This window comes from Ailuropoda melanoleuca, chromosome 11 (genome assembly GCF_002007445.2).
Source record: "Ailuropoda melanoleuca isolate Jingjing chromosome 11, ASM200744v2, whole genome shotgun sequence".
NCBI classification, from domain to species: domain Eukaryota; kingdom Metazoa; phylum Chordata; class Mammalia; order Carnivora; family Ursidae; genus Ailuropoda; species Ailuropoda melanoleuca.
Window position 1 is genome coordinate 9,688,554 of NC_048228.1, and position 15,470 is coordinate 9,704,023.

The window sequence follows — 15,470 nt, forward strand, 5'->3', positions numbered from 1 at the left end:
GCACACGTGAGTTAGAGAAATGGTTTGTGAGAGAACGATGAGAATGGGTGGTGTCTGCACACTCCTGGGCGGCCGAGGTGTGCTGGCAGGCTCTGGAACAGAACGGTTTTCTCTTTACCTGATGCCCGCCCTTTATGTCTGAGGACGTACTTTATCTAGTGCTAAGTGTGAACCAGTGGTTGGCTCACCATCTCCTCACTTCGCCCACAAGCTTTCCTCTTTTTCCAGATCCTGCTCCGGAAGCTTTCCAGAATTTCTCTAATAACCAGTGCAGAGGTTTGTAGGTATTTTATACTTTATATTTATATCATTTATATTTAGACTCTTGACTGAATTTTACTAGCAAGTTTGGTGAAAACCTGTGTTAACTGCTTTGGTGTAGGAACCAAACTTTTTTTTTTTTTTCTTTTTAAGAGAGCGTGAGCAGGAGGTGGGGTCTCCGGGAGAGGCAGAGGGAGGGTGGGGGAGAGAGAATTCTAAAGCTCCACGCTCAGCATGGAGCCTGACTCGGGGCTGGATCTCACAACCCTGCCATCATGACCTGAGCGAAATCGAGCTGGATGCTTAACCGACGGGGCCACCCAGGCGCTCCTGGAACCAACCATTTTGATGCATCTCAGTGAACTGGTGCCGGATACTGTAGTGGAAGTACGTGCTGTTGTAAATGACGTCATCACCATAATCAGTATGCTTATGTCCTTCATAAAGATCCAGATACAGCCTGTGAGTGCCAGCTGACAGCAGGTGTTGTATTAAGGCGCTGTCTGCAATTGTGTTGGGCAGGTGCGGAGGTGAGGCCGGGGGGTGTCCTGCCGGCCCTCTGTGTACTGTCTTGTTAACTGCAGTTTGAGGGGCTGCGCTGCCTCAAGATGTTCCCAGGTGCGTGAAGGGGCCGGAGTTTACCTCGCCAGCATGTTCCCTTTGTGGACCCCCTGCATCAAAACCCACCCGGGAGGCTTACTTAAAATTCCCGACCAATTAAACTATGATCTCCTGGGTGGGTCTTTGAAATTTTTTTTTATCAGCTGCTCAGATGAGTCTTAGGCAGACTCAGGAGTTCCCCTCTGGGTCTTGAAAAAGCACAAGTGACATGGTATCACCCCATTTCATTATTTCATTTGCTTCCAGTCTTCATTTGGAATTATTTTGTTTATAAGCAATATCGTTGATGTAGCATCTTTCAGTTTTCAGAAATTTCTCTTACATTTCTCCTTAATCCTAATAACCACCCCATGACAAGGAGTAGGGCTGCCCCACAGGTGGGGACACTTCTAAGTGTCAGAGCCCTGGTGGAAGTGAGAATTTTCTGCCTTGGCCATCGTTGCTCTTTGTGTATCTTTCTGAGGGAGAGAGATGACCCTTGGCTCTTACCTGGTGTAGTCTTGGTACCTGCCAGTGCGCGTTCACCTGTCCCCAGCACCTGTGCAGCACGGAACACATACATAGTTGGTGCTCACTCAGTGTCTGTGCAATAAAAAGCCGGGGGGGAGGGGAGAAAAATCTCTAGGAATAATAGAGTTAAAGTTACCACTCCGCTTAGCGGACCCTAATTTAGGACATTTTTGGCTTCAGGTATGAATTTGGGGGCACTTAATTGTCGGCAACTGAATAGAGAGTGTCACTTGCAGAAGTAAATGACGAGTTGAGGTCAGGTTGAAAGAAAAGGATTGGTTATTTGGCGGTAATTAGTCAGCATTAAAGTGTTGCCACCTCACTGCATCGTCCTCCAGGTTAAGGATGCATAGCGAAAGCTGATCGAGAAACCAAAGAGGCCAGAAAGAGATTGTATGCTGAAGTCCAGTGTAGCTGCCGGCTCATTGATTCAGCAATATTAGGGAAGTTCTGTGCCAGTACACACACAGGCTGCCTGTGACTGTCACCGAGCATCCTGAACTTGGTGGGGGGTGGAACTATCCAAATATTCCTTCACGTTTTTAAAAACTTCCTTCAAATTATTGGCTCTGAAAGTAGGGTCACCCTCCCTCTGTCACCAGCTTTAATTCTGCCTCCTGATACCCGACATCTCCTAAGGGGTCCCTCACTCGTAGGACCTTCCAAATACACGGCAATGGAAGATACTCTTGCGTGTGTTTTTATTTTTGTTTAGAATAGCAAACTCCTTCCTCTTTGGTTTCCCCACATCGTACACACGTGACGGGGCTGTGCCGAACCAGGCTGTTCCCTCACTGGGGCTCAGCATCACTCACCATGGCCTTTTCCCCCTCACTGGCGTTCGAGCTGCTGGGTGATGTGATCCCGCCGCCGCCGTCACAGGATGGTGCGTGCTCCGTGAAGGAGGCCCTGGGCGCTCCCGTGTGCTCGTCCGTTTTTGCGTCCAGTGTGGTCACCGCCGCCTAAGGAATGGCGTGAGGACATCTTGCAGAGTGCCAGGCCTGCCAGGGCGGGTGCTACCAGGAATCTTTCAGAACTTCTGGTACGATACCAGCTGGGGATCAACTGAAATACAGTTGAAGTTCAATCAGTGTTTCATTGAATCAACCCTCCCTGTTGACGGATGCTGTGCGTTCCCTCCGGAACGCATCGTGACGACACCCGCAGGGAGAGCCCTTGCTCTTCCTTCCCAGTGGTCAAGTTCAGCGCCGCCAGAAGTCAGCTGTATTTGTTCCTAGACCTGTTCATGCCACTCGCGGTCTGTTACTGTACTCCTGTGACTCATTTACATAGTATCCAAACCGACACAGTATGAGCACGGAGTTGTTTATGCTTAGAAAGGCTCACAGTAATTCGCTTAAAAATTGTCATCCAGTTAGGTGTGGGTGAGGAGCCATTAAAAATTTGCATGAAGGCATAGGAAGGTTTTGCACTCTGATTGCTTTTATAAGTGACTTAACATTTTTGGCCCCACTTCAAACGGTACCCGGAAATCACAGGCAGTGCATCACGGGTGCAATTTAGTCGGGAAAGATAGTGCAAGTCTTGGGCCTCCATCCATTCCTTCCGCTACCCATCCATTCAGGAGTGGATGTCAGGACGCTGTGTGCCAGGCACTGTTACGGGTGTAGCAGTGTCCGAAGCTGATGTTCTGTGGGGGCGGGGGCGGGGAGGCAGACCGTGAACAAGCAAGGAGCTGCATGGAATGTCAGGAGGTGAGTGCTGTGGACAGAAGTAAAACAGCGAAATGGGGATAGATCTGAAGTCAGAATGGGGGCTACCATTTAAAATGGGGAGGGGTCAGAGAAAGCCTGGCTGAAAAGGGGAACATTTAAGCCAAGACTTGGAAATGAGGAAGGAAGCGTGGGGACCTAGGGAGGAAAGCACTTGGCAGAAGGAATAACAAGTACAAAGGTCCTGAGGCAGAAGCATCCCTGGCATGCTCAGGGAACCCCGGGGGAGGCCAGCTTGGCTGGAGGGGAACACGGGAGAGGAGGGGAGTAGGGGGTGAGGTCAGGGAGGTAACCAGGGGCTACTGCAGCCCTTGTAAGGACTTCCCTTGTACTGAGTGAAAGGCATTGGAGGGCTCTGAGGGGAAGAGCAACAGGGGATGGCTTGCCTTTGAAAAGAAGCTCTCTTGCTGATCCATTAAGGATCAACTGAAAGGAGCCAAGACTAGAAATAGAGACTAGGAAGGGGATGCTGTGACCCAGGTGAGGAATGTTGGCAGTTGGATGGGAGTGTGGCAGTGGAGGTACGAACAGCAGTGGAGTTCTGGGTGAGATTTGCTGAGGATTGGCTGGGATTGGATGAGAGAATTAAGGATGACGACAGGTGTTTTTTGTTTTGCTTTGTTTTGGCCTATGTTTTTAGCATCCAGGTGCTTTTTTTTTTTTTTTTCTTTTCCCATTAAGTGATGGAGTGAAGATCCTAATTGGAGCCAGTGTGTGTGGTGCGTGTGTGCTGGGAATTCAGGTTTGGGCAGATGAAGTCTGAGATGCTACGAGGCCACAAGGAGAGATGTGGACGGGTAGATGAATATAGAGTTTGAAGTTCAGAGGGAAGGATCCCGCTGGAAATGTAAATTTGGGTGTCCTCAGAGTGCACACAGTCTTGAAAACTACAAGATTGGAACCCCCAAAGAGTGAGTGTAGATGAAGAGGAGACGCCCAGGAATTGAGTCTGCGGGCGCTCTAGCATTGAGGACTTGGAGAGATTGGGGAAGAGTCCGGAGGTGTTCTGGGCCGAGGGTGTACAGGGACCGATGTGATATCTGACGGTGGTGGTGGGTTCAGACCGGGTTCCTTGTGCTGGAGGCCCCTTTCCTGGACTTTTACAGAGGAAGGCCCTGCTCTGCAGCTCTCAGAGGCATTTCTCTGGACCCCCCACAGCTCGCCTCTGGGCCTGCTCAGCAGGTGGAGATGCCCCCTAACATCCCCAGGGAGGCATCTCCCCCAGGGAGGCATCTCCACCACAACCATCCCCAACTTTCCTTCCATTTCTCCAGGGCTGTTTTCTGTCTGAAACCCATCTGCAGCAAGACAGGGATGACCCACTGAAAATTCAGGGACTGTCCTCGTCTGCTTGCAGATTGTCAGATCTGCAGCTTGTAAAAAGCAAAAGATCCCCGTGCATCCAGATCTGCTATTCACAGTTCAGAAAAGGCCCAGGGTAGAGACTGGATGAGTTCCTACCCTGGTCTTGTTCCGATTTGCCATCTCCCCAAATCCCCTGGTGTAAAACTTGCTTTGAGACTCAGGAGGACAGGAAAGAATTGGGGGTGTGAATTGGTAGTAACAGTTCTCGCCCCCACCCCTATCCCGGAGGAGTGGCCTTATGGGACAGACAGGACCTCTTTGGGAAGTCCTGTCTCTTTTCTTCCTGGGAGTAAAGTAAGTTATGCAGTCTATGCTCTTTTTCTTCCATCCCTTCCTACCCCATAAAATAAAGCAAAAGGCAATGTGGTAAAAAGAAGCAAATCCTGAAATGCGTTTCGGTTGTGTCCCAGAGCCTAAGTTTCAGGGTGTAAACAGAAACTGTGCATGCAGACGTGCAAACAGACACACACACACACACAGTTTCTATGGTCCGTTTCCTTGTTCTGAGCTCTGGTAGTGTCTATTTTTCACACTTTGTAATTATGTATTTACTTCTATATTGTACAGATGATGACCTTCCCCTTCTAGGACACATGCCCCATGGGGGCAGAGACCAGGTCTGTTTGGTTTACTGCTGTGTCCCCAGGGCCTACCACAGGGCCAGGTGTATAATAGGTGCTTGACTGACTGATGAATACTGATAATCACTGGAGTGCCTGGTTTTGTTTGGCGTGGAGACAAGAAGGCTGGCACCCCTTAATAAGTCTCAAGGACGTCTCCCCACGAAGGCACATGACAGCCCATATACATGTACAGAGTGGGGAACCTGACTCCCAAAGTTTACGCTGAATCAAATTCAGGACACATTGCTTCATATGACTGATTTTATTTTTTGTTTTTTAAAGATTTTATTTATTTGACAGCACAAGCAAGGAGAATGGCAGAGGGAGAGGGAGAGGCAGACTCCCTGCCAAGCAGGGAGCCTGACGCGGGGCTCGATCCCAGGACCCTGAGATCATGACTGAGCCGAAGGCAGACACGTAACCAACTGAGCCACCCGGGAGCCCCTATATGGCTGATTTTAGAAAATTTCTGTTCAGAAAGGCTAAATTAAATTTTTTTTTCTTTGTGGTGCTCTGAGGGCCCCACCCAGAGGCTTAGCGTAGATCAAAGCTATCCCCTTGCAGAGTCTTGTGCCTTCAGAGAGCACATCCGCTTGGCTCTCCACTATGTTCTGTGTACCTGGCACAGAGCAGGCCTCAGTAAGTAGTTATCACATCAATGGGGGAAATAAGTTTGGGGTAAATGACAGCCTGCGTCCTCCTCTTGGGAATTTATACCGCCTGTCAGCACATTAAAGGCTCAGTAATCCTGCAGAGACACGCCTGTTGGCTCTGGAGGTGGGTGGCTCAGGCTTTGATCCCAGCTCTGCCTCTTGCCAGCGTTGTGTTCTTGGGCAAGCTGCCGACCCTCTCTGTGCTTTTAGTTCCTTGTGTATAAAATGTAGTAGTCCCCATGTCACAAAGGTCTTGTAAAGATTAAATGTGTGATTCCAAGTCAAACACTGGACACAGCACTTGGCACATAGGAGGCATGGAAGCATTGGCTGCCAGGATGCAGGTGATAACGTGGACACACGTGGCATCCGGGGGAACCAGTTCTGCCGAACCTTGGTTTGGGAAATGCCAGTTACATGGGAGATGCAGTAGGCGGGTTTTCATTCCATATCTGTTGCTACCTGGCTGTGAGTCTCTGGGCCGGGAGGTCTGTCCCCTGCAGGGAGCTGGCCTGTTTGCATGGCCTCACCATTGTGAATGAGTGGGTCACCAACTAGATGAAGTGCGGTGTCCTGGGGAGGCCCAGGTAGCCCAGAGCGGAGTTGGCTGGCCTGGGTCCAAGTCATCGAGCACCTGCAGAACTCTGCGTCCCTGTCGATAAAACAGGATGAACTGTCCCAGCCCTCCACGCTACGGCCTGAGGCAGCCAGGATACAGGGTGAGGGCTTGGGGGAATGGCAGGATGGTGGGGGGAGGCGGGGCAGGTGCACCAGCAGACTCTGCCACCCAGGCCCCTGCACCCTGTGAGGATGAGGCCTCCGGCCCACAGTCCACAGCACCCTTGCCCTTTGGGCTGTGTCATTGTTGCTGACCAGCGCCCCGTTCAGGCCCCCAGCAAGCTCTTTCCTGGCACACCCAGGCCTCCCGAGACGAGCTGGTTGAGACGTCTTGGTAGCAAAGTTTCACCCTGAGCTCCCACAAGCCTTCTCCCCTAAGGCGGCCACGTCTTCTGGTTAGTGCCCTGGGACAGGCACCAGCATCAGGATGTAGAGACCCCATTCTCAGGGCAGACCCACACAGGGCTTTACGAGACTCTCAGTCCCAACCGCTCCAGACCATGTGAGGGATTGTCCCTGGAGCTGACTTCATCTTTTTTTTTAATTTGGCTCGTATCAACTTTAAAAGACGGAATGGTCACAATAACGAAGAGTAGGCGTCTTCACAGAATTTTACCATTTAAAGGAGCTTTTCCATGCGGACCTCAGGGGAGGCCCATCCGTCCCTTTTTGTCCCACAATGGGAACATGCTTTGTATGTGTTCATCTGTCTTAACCCACGTGTATTTGCTCGTGTTTCCTTTTGGCCTCCCTCCTGGTTGTAGATGTTTCCTTGGGTGTTAGCATCCTGTTTCTGCCCAGTGGGAGGGGAGGGGGGACGGCGCGTGGGGTGTACCAGAGCTCGGTGGCGTTGGAGCAAAGTGCGGTGTGAGGTGTCCATGCCCGAGGAGCCACTCGTCTTTCTGTCCTGCTGGGTTCTGCCAGGGCTGCTCAGGCCTGAGCCGGGCTCATCTGGGCCACTGGCTGTTCTCTGCCCATGTGGGGCCTCTGGACTTGAACTTCTGCACTGAGGGGAGCAGGGAGGGTCTGTCAGGGAGGCCTGAGGCCTGTGGAGTCGTGTTCAAAGAATTACAGAAGTGGGGACTTGGTCCCACAGTTTGGGTGGGGCCTCGGTAGTGAGAGGAACCTACTGGGAAGTTTTTTCCCAGGGTGATTTGGTTTTCGAGCAATGTAGACGGGCATGTTTGGGGGTCTGGGCTCCAAGTTGGCCATTTTCTTGTTCAGGGAACATTCTCCAATCACCTCTTGGTGCCAGACGAGTGGGTGAGAAATGAACACAGATCGTGGTCTCTGGGGCTTGAATTCAGTCTCGCCTGTGGGGCACCTGCTCCCATGGCTCCTTGTCCCAAGTCTGTTGGGGCTTCACTCTGCCCTTCTTCCCCATTTTTGTGTCCCCAAATAGGCAGTGAGGCCACTTGTGTCCCCTTGCTGCTTCCCCAGAATGACTTGCCATGTGACCTTGAGTGAGTGACCTCCTCGCTTGGCTCAGTTTCTGCACTGAGAGTGAAGGGCTGCTTGGCATGGCCGTGGGGGTCCCCTGCTCCCGTCCTAGGCTGGCAGGGCGAGGCGGCACCCCGGCAGGGATCTCCCCGCTGGCAGCTCCCTTTGGCTGAGGTCACCACAGGCCGGGCCAGCCTTCCTGTTGATTGAGTTGTGTTATGAGTTGTCGCATGCTGGGTATTTGGAGTTCAAGCCAAACAGGTTTGGGGAACTAATGGCCTCCGAAGACCTCAGATTCTGGCATGAAAGCCCCACGAGGCAGGGACGTGATTGGTCTTTTGGATGCATGGCAGCCAAATCTGGAGGCAGCACGGGCACGTGGCTGCCTTCAGAGCTGGAGAGAGGGAAGGAGAATCTGTGTGCTGAGAGGCGGACTTCAGGTCTGGATCAGATCTGTGAATCCCGGCTCCCTCTCTCCCTGCCCTTTCCCCATCTCTTCGCACCTCTCTGTGTGACCGCAGTTACTTGTCTGTGCTACTGTCCCCTCAGCCAGAGAAAGAACACAATAACCCTTCTCATGTGGTTAGAGGGAAGAGTAAATGAAAATACTATCTAAGCACGGAGCTGCGGTGGCAGGCGGTGCCCAACCGCACGTGTTAGCTGCGGGTTTCCCCCCCAGACCCCAGTGTCTCCACTTGATAGAAGCTCAACGACTGTGCAGGCCAGTTGCTTCAGGCCTTTGCTCCTGTCCCCCGGGGGCCACTTGCATTGTCCTCGTCCAGGCTTCAGAGCCAGGCCCCTCTTAGGCACAGCCACCTAGCACTTGGCCTGCATTGACGCCCTGCTGGAGGTGTCCCCAGCCCCTCACTCCCCTGACTTCTGTGTACACAGATCCCCTGCGCGCTCCAGGGAGCTTGGTAAAATGCAGGTTCCTGGCGCAGGAGGTCGTGGGATGGGGGGTGGGCTGAGCAGCGGCATGTCTTACAAGCGCCCAGGGACTTGAGGAAACAGATCTAGACCAGTGGCTCCCAGAGTTGGCTTTTAACGTTTTCACTGCCTGGCATGCAAAGCAGCTCAATTAAAGTCTGTAGGGCTGAGGTGCAGGCTGCAGGATTGTTTTAATCTTTCAGGTGACTCCGGTGAGCTTCGGAGTTTGCGACCCCTGCCCCCCACCCCCCTCCTCTCGATGCCAGGGTTCCTCTGAGCTGACATGGTTGGAGCTCAAAGCCAACTCCTGGCCTCACGGGTGGCTGTCCTGGGGGCAAACGGTGAACCCCATTTGACTTCTTGGAATATTGAAAAGCATTCTTTGGGTTCCCATCACTGCAAGAACTGCCTCAGGGAGGGGCACCCAGGCTTTGGGGTCAGATGGTCCTGGATTCAGAGTTTGGTTGCACCCCTGTTGGCCAAGAGAACATAAATGGGATGTTGGGCTTCCTCACCTCTCTGAACCTCTGTCTTTTCTTCTGTAAGACACAGATCGCCCTAGTCTCTTCCTCAAGGGCTGCTGGGAATATTTGAGGAGCTCCCATAAAGCACCTGAAGTAGCTCCAGGCACATAGTAGGTACTCAATAAATGATACCATTGGATCGTTTTCCTTGCTTGACATCCTCCTTTTATGGGTGGGATAGCTGGGGTTCGGCGAGGCGGAGGCATCTTCCAGAGGCAAAACAGCAAGTCAGCCGCAGATCTAGGGCTGAAAGTCCATCTCCTGCATCCCAGTGTTGGGCCACATTTCCTGCTGCTGACTCCCAGCCCGGGGCCTTCATCTGAGGGGGAGGGCCTCCGTGGAATGGAAGGGGCTGTCTGCTTGGGGAAGGTGGAGCCAAACGATGCCACCATTCCTGAGGTGGCCAGTGGCTGGCGCCAGGAAGCAGGCGGTGACTCCCACAGCCCGGACCTGTGGGGCTTCACCCAGCCTCCAGGGAATTTCAACAGCATCTCGGGTTGTCCCACATTGGCACTGGCTCCCACACACTTTGCCTCTCCCTTCACCTCTGTCAAGAGGGCAGAACATCAGACACTGACTTCAAATGAATTGCACTCCGAGAATTTTTGGAGAGTTGTGTAAGACTCCTGTGCGGCCGAACCAGCTTTGGAGCCTACTTCCAGGACATCCCTCCTGACTACTGCGGAAGGAGGGACAAGGCAGGCGGGGGACTCTATTCAGTATGTCCAGGCAGCCTGGCGGGGGGCATGGAGACTCCTGTGGGGACCAGAGAGCCCCTGGCCTCCTCCCCTCCCAAGCCCTTTCCCCTTTTGGCCTCCCTTGACAGAACTGTCCTTGAGGGAGCTCTCTGGACCCTCCCGCTTTGCCCTGGAGGCTACTGTTACCCCGGTTAGCGGTAGGCCCTGGGCTGCTGAATACAGCTGTGGTTCTCGGTCATGACCTCCTTGCCCTGGACTCTCCCTGGACAGGCTTGCCATGCCTCTTTCTGGGCTCCCTCACATCACCACCTGCCCCTCCCCCATCCCATCCTGGGTCCCTCCCCTTGCTGAGCCATCTGGGCCACCCAGATGCTGACCAGCCCCATTCATCAGTTCCATTTCAGCCACCCACTTGACCTCTCTTTTGGGTCGAATAAACACTTCAAATTTAATCCTTTTCAAACTGATGTCTCCCTGAAGCCACTCCTGCTATCTTCCCGTCTTGGCTAAAGGCAAACCATCCTGCTCTGGAGTCGGTCGAGGCTCTGGTGTCTTCCTGGCCCCAGCCCCAGCCCCAGCCCCGACATCCAGTTAGTCAGCAAATCCTGTCATCAAGGCTTCCAAACTGTATCTGGAGCCAGCCCCTTCTCACGGTTGCCCTGAGGCTCAGGCTGCCATCACTAACTTGTTCAAAAAAAACCCCCCCCCCGCCGCCCATTTCATTCTTGTCATCCTACAGTCTGTGCCAGGTCATGGCCAGGTCATGTCACTCTGCTGCCCAGAAGGACGACCTGGCTCCCACCTCGCTCAGGGCTCACAAGATGCTCCCTTCTGCCTCTTTTCCTCTGGCATTCCAGGCAAATTCCACCTCAGGCCCTTTGCTTGTGCTGTTGGCAACACCTGCAATGTGCCATGCCCCCCACCACCTGCAGGTTTGGCTCACAGGTCTTCCTCTTTCACCTTACAGCTCCCCCTCGCCCACCACGCGCTCCCGAGCGCTCTCTGCTTCATTTCTCTCCGCGGGGATCACTGTGGTCTGGGCAGGTGGGGTTGTGACCCACTTGCTCTCGCTGTGTCTGCGGTGCTCACAGGGTGCTGAGTGGCGGTAACGCTTTCTCCCCCCAGCTGGGGTGAGCGGCTCTGAGAGGGACGAGTTGAATAGGCTCTCAGGAGGTGGGGTGGGGTGCTTGGCCCTCAAAGTAGCAGGGAGTGGGGGGTAGTCTGTGACCCGGTCACATCCCCTCACCTGCGGGCACCGTGTTTACAGGGCCTGTCCCCAGTCTGCCCAGTGACTGTGGTCTGTTGTGTTAACAGGCTCTTCTTGGACTCCAGCATCTTTCCATATCCATCAGCTTTGGATTTCTCTGTAGATCCCCTCTTCGTGTCATTAAATTATCTGCTCAGTGATGGGATGGCCTTGGCCCATCTTATTTTTAGTGTCGCTGTTACATTGTTCCATCTCTCTGACTCCCGCACCCCCTGTTCTCAGAAGGCCCCGGAGATGCTCAGGTGTGACTGAGCATCCATGATGTCCATGGATGTCACCTTCCCCCCAAGTCCCCTGGGCTCAGTGGCGTTGGGGCACCAGAACCCCATGTGAAGAGACAGAGCCCCCTACCCCGTGACTCATTAGCTCGTGGAGACGCCCCCGGCAAACAGACCAAGACTGTTAGGTCCTGGGGGTCCTTGTGTAGCTCTCTGCCCAGGCCTGGGCCCTCCGCTCTTGGAATCCTCCCCGGGCCCTGGCCTTCACTCCTGTTTCTTCAGTTCTGTTTTTTGTGTGTGGTGCCACATGTCCTGGTGTCTCCTTTACCAGGGACCCGTGGGGGCTGAACGAGAATGTGGTGGCCTGGAGCCGGCGGCCTGAGTGTTGGCTGCGCGCTGGCATCAGACTCCCCCTGCACGCGAGCATTTCTCTTCTCTGGGCTACACCGAGTCACGCGCAGACTGGGTGAGGGGAGGAAGTGTGTCTGTCTTACTACCCACAGCGTCCCCAGCCCCGAGCCCGGCAGGTCGTGGACTCCCTTCTGTGTGTCAGGCGAAGGTCCGGGTGCCGGGGCCGCACGAGAAGCCGCCTCTGGAGCCAGGGGACAACCAGGGGGACGCAGAGTGTGTTGGCCGTGGCGGATACCGTCAAGGGAAAGGGGCTGGAGGCAGAGAGCGAGGGCCTCGGCGGTTTCCAGCGGAGTGCTGAGGGCATGCTCATGGACGGGGAGGGGAGGGGGAGCCCCTGAGCAAGAACTTGAAGGAAGGAGGGGCGAGCCCTGTGAGGGCGGGGCCGGCGGCTTCCTGGGCCCCACATAGTATCCCTGGGGAGCTTACAAATGCTGAGGCCCCGTGCCATCCCCAGAAATGCCCATGTCACGGGCCCGGCGTGCAGACCTGGCCTCCCATGAATGTAGTGAGTGGCCAGGGCTGAGGGCCGCCAGGATGGCTGTGTGTGGACACGCTGAAGGGAGCCCAGCACAGCCGGGGCAACGAGGGGGCGGGGAGGTGGGGGGCCGGCCTCTGTGCGTTGAGGAACATGGTCAGTGTCCTGGGAGCCCGGGATTGACGGTTGCAGCCGGGGTGCGTCATGATCCAGTGTGTTTTCGGGGAAGGGGCAGGTTGCTCTTCTGTAGAATGGTTGGGAGTGAGGAGGCCAGTGAGGAGGGGCGCTCCTAGGAGACCCAACCGGGCCCATGGAGGGAGGGCACTGGCCGCCCCCCTGCTCTGACCCACCGCGTCCTCCCCACCAGGAGCGTCCCGCAAGTGCTGAATTCTCGGAAGGCGACGTGCCCTCGCATCCCGGTCCCCGGGCTCTTCCCAGCCCAGCTCTGCCTCGGCAGGCCAGCAGGGCTGGCCTCTATTTACAGATGAGGAGGCCAAGGTTCGGAGCCTAGGAGGCAGGGCTTTACCCTGGGCCACACGGCGAGTGAGGATGAGGATCGGAACTGACAGCCATGCCGCCGCCTCCTTGGGATGCATCACAGCCCCTGGCATCCCCTCACTTGGCTGGCCCCTGGCGTCCCCGCCGACTGTCCCCATGCAGACACGTGCAGGTGGATACTCGAGTGCCCACATGTCCTGTGCTGAGAGCTTCCTCTAAATTTCATCAGCACAACCACCCAGTGAAATTACTGCTCCCGTTTTGCAGATGGTGAAACCAGAGCCCAGAGAGGCTCCTGACTTGCCAGGGTCACACAGCCAGGAACCTAGAATCAGGTCTTTGTACGTTAACCACTACTGTACTGAGAACTGGAGAGACACTGTTTCTCAGCACCTGGCATCTCAGCTCCAGGCAGCCCCTGGGCTCTCAGGAAGACTTCTCTGACCACAGGAGGGGTTTTGTGGTCAGGAAGGAGACTGTCCTGCTGGACATCACTGCCCTACTCCTAACAGGAGACACCTAGGTGGTGATCTGATGTCTTCCCAGAAATTGTGGCCCTGGAGATGAAAGGCCTGGGCTCTGCTTCCCCAGGAAAGTCTCCAAATCTGTCTGAGCCTCAGTGTCCTCATCTGTGAAAAGGGTATTAAAAAATGCTTGTTCTCCCCACTTCCTGAGGTGCCGGGACGGTCTGGAGATAACAGCTGAGAAGGCACTTGAGAATTACAAGGGCTGTGTGCATGCCAGCTGGGGTTGCCCCCACTGGGCCAGGCAGGTGGTGAGAGGAGCCTGCCTTTGGGGGCTTTGCCTCTGATCATAAGCTCTACCAACCACAGGGATGCCAAGGGCTGGGGAGAAAGCTCGCCCCCTAGTGGAAATGGGTGTGGTTGCCGCGGCTGCAGGAGCCTGAGCCTGAGCCTGGAACCTGTCTGTGCTCAAGGGAGCAGAGAAATGCCGGGCAGCTAGAGAGGCCAGGGCTGTTACCTTTGTTGGACTGATCTGGTTTTTGAGTGGTTAATAGGTGTGCGATGCTGGTAACAGAGAGGGGACGTAGAAATTAATGATGCAAGGCCTGCTTGTCTTCAGAGCTGCATGCTCATCTTGCTCTGCTCTGTCAGAGACGTCTCTGCATACGGGACAGTGTGGGGGACCTGCGGCGTACTCGGACTGCCCTTTCTTCCCCGACAGGGCAAGGGCGTGCAGGTCGTCCCCGGACTGTCCCTCCCACAGTCGGGTCAGCTGGCTGAGGGGCTGAGCTCACGTCCGGGTCCCAGCCAGCCCCCAGGCCACCTCCTGGGCCTCATGATTCTGGAGCTTTGGTGGTCCATCTGGGGCACGGGCTTGCTGCTGAGCACAGGCTCGTCTTTAGTTTCCTGCCTGGGATCTTGCTCAGCTAGTAGAAGCAGCTGACCACAGACCTTGATCGCACAGCGTGGGAGGAATTCGCACAGGGGCAGCCCTGCACCTTCACCCAGAGCCAGGCCCTCGCTTGTCTGTTTATATGTTTGTTTATATGTTCACTTCCTTCATTTAGTGTAACAGGTATTTGTCGATAGCTGCCTTTGCCAGCTTTGACACTGTTCACGTTTCGGATCCTTCTCTGTCACGGGGGCTGTCTCGAGCATTGTGGAATGTTTGGCAGCATTCCCTGACCCCATCCACTAGATGCCGTAGCAACATCCCTCCCCTCGGATGTGACCGCCAAAGATGTCTCCAGACGCTGCCAAATGCTTGCCCTTGTTGAGAACCACTAATTGAAGCCCTGACGTGTCAGCTTCGAGACTGGCCCCATTCCCATCTCTTGCTCCCTCAGACAGAGCTGACTCCGAGCCAACACCTGATACAGGTGAGGTTCCCGGAGGTGTTCACCCTTCCCGCTTTCCCGCCCGCCTCACCTTTCTCCTCTCCTGACCGGAGGGCCTGCTCACTTCCATTCTATCTGGGGAACAGATTTGGGACCTGGGACAAGTTGTGTAGCCTCCTGAGGCCTGTTGCCCCATTTGTAAGTTAGGGCTGACATATTGGTAGCTGTCCGTAAGAGTAGGATAGTTGGTGTATGTAAATACTTGGCACGTTTCCGGCGTACGTGGTGTTCTTATTTATTTATTTTTTTTTAAAGATTTTTACTTATTTATTTGACAGAGATAGAGACAGCCAGGGAGAGAGGGAACACAAGCAGGGGGAGTGGGAGAGGAAGAAGCAGGCTCATAGCGGAGGAGCCTGATGTGGGGCTCGATCCCATAACGCCGGGATCATGCCCTGAGCCAAAGGCAGACGCTTAACCGCTGTGCCACCCAGGTGCCCCACGTGGTGTTCTTATTGAACAACTATTTATTTTTGCTGTGCTAAGATGGGGATGCATCGGTGAACAGGACAAAAGCCCCGACCTTGGGATTTCAGAGTCTGTGAGGGAGGCAGATACATTATCCTGCAATTGGGATTCAGTGTAACAAGTGCCGTGGTGGGGAAGTACCAGGGGGCAGTGGGAGCCTGCAGGAGGGCTGCCCCATTCAGGAGTAAAAGAAGGAAGGCTTCCTGGAAGAGGTATCCCAGCCAGGACCTGAACGATGAGTCCGAGTTAACTGGGTGAAGGAATGGTCTAGGTTACCTATCTTTTTTTAAAAAATTCTT

General features: G+C 54.4%; 1 protein-coding gene across 3 annotated transcripts in view; it reads left to right on the forward strand.

Annotated features, from left to right (window-relative positions):
- Positions 1-15,470, forward strand: part of PRDM2 (PR/SET domain 2) — a 105,349-nt gene that overhangs the window by 87,905 nt on the left and 1,974 nt on the right. The gene's annotated exons all lie outside the window — the stretch shown is intronic.